This window comes from Saccopteryx leptura, chromosome 3 (assembly GCF_036850995.1).
Source record: "Saccopteryx leptura isolate mSacLep1 chromosome 3, mSacLep1_pri_phased_curated, whole genome shotgun sequence".
Taxonomy (NCBI): Eukaryota; Metazoa; Chordata; class Mammalia; order Chiroptera; family Emballonuridae; genus Saccopteryx; species Saccopteryx leptura.
Genome location: NC_089505.1, coordinates 339123196 through 339129195, shown reverse-complemented (window position 1 = coordinate 339129195; position 6000 = coordinate 339123196). Strand labels below are relative to the sequence as shown.

Sequence of the window (6000 nt, the reverse complement as noted above, 5' to 3'; positions counted from 1 at the left end):
AGATTAAGAAAGTCATTCTGGATTGTTTAAGCCTTATGTGCTCCCTGGATGGCCAGTTAATTTGTGGGGTAGAGATGTTTTGAAAAATATGGGAGCGTTGCTTGTCAGTCCTAATGGTGATGCTTGATCGGGGATTTTTGCCCACCAAGGGACTAGGGAAAGAACAGCAAGGAATTCTCACCCCCATAGAAGTGGCACCCAATACCAGAAGGTGTGGATTAGGATATCAAAATTGAGCATAGGGGCCTTGGTAGCTCCTGCTACCTCAATAATGCATTGTGCAGACCCAATTACTTGGAAATCAGATAATCCTGTATGGGTAGACCAATGGCCCCTTTCTCAGGAGAAACTTAGGGCAGCTGCTCAATTGGTACAAGAGCAGCTACAGCCTGGGCACATTGAACCATCTAATAGCTCATGAAATACACTTCCATATTTTGATCTTGTTGCCTCCTGGATTATCAAGGGGCATAGGCAACCCTTACAGCTTATAGGTTTTGAGCCTCAAAATTGTTGTTGTTCCTTTTTTCAAAGGATCAACAACAATGGCTCTGGGAAACTTCCACTAAATGGCAAATCGCTCTTGCAAATCAATGGACAACTTTATACTGAAACTGTCAACTTAAAATCAGCTCAAAGTCTAGAATTATATGCCATTATCATGGCTTTTTAGCATTTGCCATATTCCCCCTTTAATCTATATACCGACACCATATTTACTTATGGTGTTTCCACTATAAAGACTGCTGTCTTAGGGACAAATGCTGATGAACTATTTCAGCAGTTCCTCCTTCTTCAAAGACTTGTATGTCAACATAGAGCTCCATGTTTTATAAGACATACTCGAACTCACTCCATGCTCCCTGGAGCTTTAGCACAAGGGAATGCCCTTTCTTTTTTTTTTTTTTTTGTATTTTTCTGAAGCTGGAAATGGGGAGAGATAGTCAGACAGACTCCCGCATGCGCCCGACCGGGATCCACCCGGCACACCCACCAGGGGCGACGCTCTGCCCACCAGGGGGCGATGCTCTGCCCCTCCGGGGTGTCGCTCTGCCGCGACCAGAGCCACTCCAGCGCCTGGGGCAGAGGCCAAGGAGCCATCCCCAGCGCCCGGGCCATCTTTGCTCCAATGGAGCCTTGGCTGCGGGAGGGGAAGAGAGAGACAGAGAGGAAGGAGGGGGTGGGGGTGGAGAAGCAAATGGGCGCTTCTCCTATGTGCCCTTGCCGGGAATCGAACCCGGGTCCCCCGCACGCCAGGCCAATGCTCTACCGCTGAGCCAACCGGCCAGGGCCTTTTTTTTTGTATTTTTCTGAAGTTGGAAATGGGGAGGCAGTCAGACAGACTCCTGCATGCGCCTGGCCGGGATCCACCCGGCACGCCTACTGGGGGGAATGCTCTGCCCATCTGGGGTGTTGCTCTGTTGCAACCAGAGCCATTCTAGCACCCGAGGCAGAGACCACAGAGCCATCCTCAGTGCCTGGGCCAACTTTGCTCCAATGGAGCCTTGGCTGCGGGAGGGGAAGAGAGAGACAGAGAGGAAGGAGAGGGAGAGGGGTAGAGAAGCAGATGGGCGCTTCTCCTGTGTGCCCTGGCTGAGAATCGAACCCAGGACTCCTGCACCCCAGGCTGACGCTCTACCACTGAGCCAACCAGCCAGGGCCTAAGAATGCCCTTGTTGATCAAGCTACCCAAAAGAAAATTATTTGGAGCAACCATGACAGATCGAGCAATTCAGTCTCATACTATTCATCACCAGGACGCTGCAGCCCTGTATAAACAGTTTCAACTTTCTCGAGAGGCAGCACGGCAGATTGGGAAATCCTGTCCAAGGAATTTTATACTACAATCTGCCCCTTCATTTGGAGTTAACCCTCAAGGACCCTACCAGGACAACTTTGGCAAATAGATGTTACTCATATACCTTCATTTGGCAAACAGTCCTATGTCCACTTTACAGTGGATACATATTCTGGATTTGTAGTAACCTCTGTCAGAACAGGAGAGGCTGCTAAGCATGTTATAGCTCATTGTCTGTATGCACTGTTCTATTATTGGATTTCCTAAACTAGTTAAACTGACAATGCTCCTGCATATGGAGCAAAAGCATTTACTGTATTTTATCATTCTTACAATCTTTAAAGTCAAGGTATTATTAAAGTGTACCCAGCAAATATTTTAAGGTCTATTTAAAAAATTTTAAAAGGGGGAGTCATATCCTGGAACTCCTATGGGTCTACCATATCATGCTTTTTACTTAAAAATTTTTTAAATATCTTTTGAATGCTGATGAACAGGAGACACCAAATCTTTTTCTCCTGCAAACTACTACCTTCTTTTATTTGATCCAGCTAATAACACTGTTTTGTCTTTTTCCAAATAGCTCCAGATATATGGAAAAGATTTATATAGGTGGATGGGGATCCTCAAACCCCTCAGCAAGATCTTCTGAGCATGGCTTTTAAGATACCAAGAGGCCGAAAAGCCCAATAGAGATCAGGGGAACTATCAGCTTTCAGGATATGCCCTTAAAGGCTCCAACGCCCCAAAGGGGTCTCATAGGATGCCATCTGGGTCCTGCTTCAATAGTGGAAAGGAAGGTCATTGAGCTAAAGCCTGCCAGACTTACATGCCTCTGCTGTGAGGAAACAGGGACACTGGAAGGTAGGCTTCTCCCTCGCTCCTCTAAGGGAGGGTTCAGTCTCTTCCAGCCCTGCTCCAGCCACCTATGACCTAACCTTGCCCAGAATGCTGGGGTTTGCCACTGAAGGCTGAAGGTGTCCAGGGCTGTCAGCCCCATCTACGACACTGTGGATGAGCCTAGGGTATTTCTTCCAAGAAACAGATAAACTGATCTCATTTGCACAAGGGCCACTTAACTATGTCTTGCCTGAATAGTCAGGTTTTTTATTCTTCCCTCGAAGATCTCTGTTGTGGGTGTTGATAGTCCTATTTTCTGCTGCTCTGTTTAATATATAGTGTTTCCTCTATTCCTCCTACCTCAATGCCCCACTCATATTTCAGGCTGGGACCTATTCCTAATTTAGAGCTCTCTTTCCCCCTTTTGCCAACTTCTATTATGAATCTACCTTTGCTACCCAGCTTAGTATATTCCAAGGTTCTCTTCACCAAGCCACAGTCGCAGAGCTCCAGGGAAAAGCAACCTGGTCTCATCTCTCCAGGCAGAGGATAACAGAAGCTCCATCTCCACACATGCTGCAGATGGCTTTTCCAGTCTACCTGAATCATTACCAGCTAGAAGCAGTGGTCATTGGGACTTGGACATGAGCTGCAAAGTATAGAATTGTGACAACAATTCCAGTGTCATGCAGACTTTTCCTGGATGTGAACTTTTCCTGGACTCCTGCTCCTTGTGACAGCTCCTAACCGACTGAACTGAGTTGTATTTTTCCGGGATTTGGCATGGTGTTGGGGCCAACTTGGACTTGGTGAACATGTTAAGGACATTACTCTTTTATGGATTCTTGCTGTATTGGCCAAGAGTTTTCTTAAAGGCTTTAATCACTGTAAAAAAAAAATAGAAGACCAGATAAAGAAGATGTGGCACATATACACCATGGTATACTATTCAGCCATAAGAAATGATGACATCGAATCACTTACAACAAAATGGTGGGATCTTGATAACATTATACAGAGTGAAATAAGTAAATCAGAAAAAAACAAGAACTGCAGGATTCCATACATTGGTGGGACATAAAAATGAGACTAAGAGACATGTGGTGGTTATGGGGGGCAGGGGGAGGGAGGGAGGGAGAGGGGAGGGGGAGGGGGAGGGGCACAAAGAAAACTAGATAGAAAGTGACAAAGGACAATCTGAGTTTGGGTGATGGATATGCAACAGAATTGAATGACAAGATAACCTGGACATGTTTTCTTTGAATATATGTACCCTGATTTATTGATGTCACCCCATTAAAATAAAAATATTTATTTATATAAAAAAAGAATATGGACTACCATGGTTAATATTTCATATATACTTAAAAAGAATGTGTGTTCTGCTGTTGTTGGGTGGAGTGTTCTAGAAGTGTCAATTAGGTCAAGTCAGTAGTATTATTTAAGATCTCTAAATCTTTGATGAACTTCTGCCTTCTTGTTTGTTCTATTAATTACAGGAGTGTTGAAGTCTCCAGCAGTAGAGTATAAAGAATAGGTTGAAATTTGGAGACAGTAGTTTACTAACTGACCCAGTTCATCCCTTTGGCTTCTCAGCATTCATAACTACCTTTCTACACGTTTACAATGACATACAATGACAAAAACTTCTTTGTGCTTCTGCCTAACAAAATGAAACTAATTTTTGTACAACTCAAAACAGTCCTTCACCCCGTCCCCTAAATTGAGAAATCAAAAGTTTCAAAAGTCATTGAAGATAATTTTATGAGACAATTATGGTAGATAGTTTTGTAGTATGTTAATTACTTCTCATATTTAGCCACAGTGCCATCTAAGTTTATAAACCTAAAGGTGAATTGTGAAGATAATCACCATCATCAATTCTTGTATACAATATTAAGGGAAAGAAGAACAGAGGGAATTATAAATATATATACAGTAAAGATCATAGAAGATATTGTATTAGTATTATCTATACACACATACATATACACATATATACTATATATCTATATCTATACATATACACAACACACACAATACACATACAAGCACGGAAGGAAATATGCCTCATTGTTAGAGCCCTCATACTTATAAATGGTCGCAAGAAGACTATTTCCATTACTGTTCTACATTTTCTTTGTCCTCAGCCATAGTTTTAGCTGGTCAGAGTTGTTTTTGTTTGTTTGTTGTTGTTTTTTACCTGATAGGGTGACTCAAACCATCACTTTGGAAGGGTCTGCATCTTTAGTAGCCCTGATTTTACTTTTTGGTAAATTTTCATTAACTTTTACTCTTAGCTATGGGAGTATTAAGAAGCACCTCAAAGCACTCCTTGGGTACCAGATGTAATTCTCCTGGCCCCCACTATGTCGCAGCAACCCGTTTACCTGTGGTAGTTGGAATAAATCATGCCAGCCAGAAGTGTAATCCTATTCTCTGCCTATTATTTCAGAAGCACAAGGCACCCAGAATGGCCAGGTAACATCTCTACTTCTAATTCAATGGAACTTTAATGTCTTCTGGTGGAAACATTTTCTCTCTTAAGAGCCAAAACCTCAAAACCAGCAGAGTTCAAAGATACAGGGAAGGGAGGCAAAAATTTTGTAAATGGATTCTTAGGTGATAGAAGCTATTCCCAGACCCTGGCCGGTTGGCTCAGTGGTAGAGCATCAACCTGGCATGTGGAAGTCCCAGGTTTAATTTCCGGCCAGGGCACACAGGAGAAGCGCCCATCTGCTTCTCCACCCTTCCCCCTCTCCTTCCTCTCTATTTCTCTCTTCCCTCCCACAGCCAAGGCTCCATTGGAGCAAGTTGGCCCTGGGCGCTGAGGATGGCTCCATGGTCTCTGCCTCAGGCACTAAAATGGCTCCAATTGCAGCGGAGCAATGCCCCAAATAGGCAGAGCATCGCCCCCTGGTGAGCATGCCAGGTGGATTCTGGTTGGGTACATGCGAGAGTCTGTCTGACTTCCTCCCCACTTCTAACTTTGGAAAAATACACACACACACACACACACACACACACACACACACACACACACACACACACACACACGAAGCTACTCCAATTTCCACTTCTTGTTTCCTGGACCTGTATTCTGCTCATTGAAGTAACATTGCTTTATCATGGTCATTGACTTGAAACACAATTGCATCTTGCCTTATTCATTGAGTGTCATCTCCCAGCTGGGGCTGTCATTGAGTCTTCAGCAGGCCACTCCGCCAATCTGTTAAGCCAGCTGCTCTGGGTGGTGTGTATAAATTTGATGGGCTGGAATCCACTGTGGCATGTCTTAGCATACTAGAACCAAAAACGAAGGCATTCTGATATGAATGGCAGCACCAGCAGTAGAGATGTGT

The 6000-nt window shown here is 44.0% G+C and overlaps 1 non-coding gene across 1 annotated transcript; it reads right to left on the bottom strand.

Annotated features, from left to right (window-relative positions):
* Positions 1-1585: 1585 nt before the first annotated feature.
* On the bottom strand, positions 1586-1661 carry TRNAP-GGG (transfer RNA proline (anticodon GGG)). Its single transcript has one exon. It is a non-coding gene; the product is annotated as a tRNA-Pro (tRNA).
* Positions 1662-6000: the final 4339 nt, after the last annotated feature.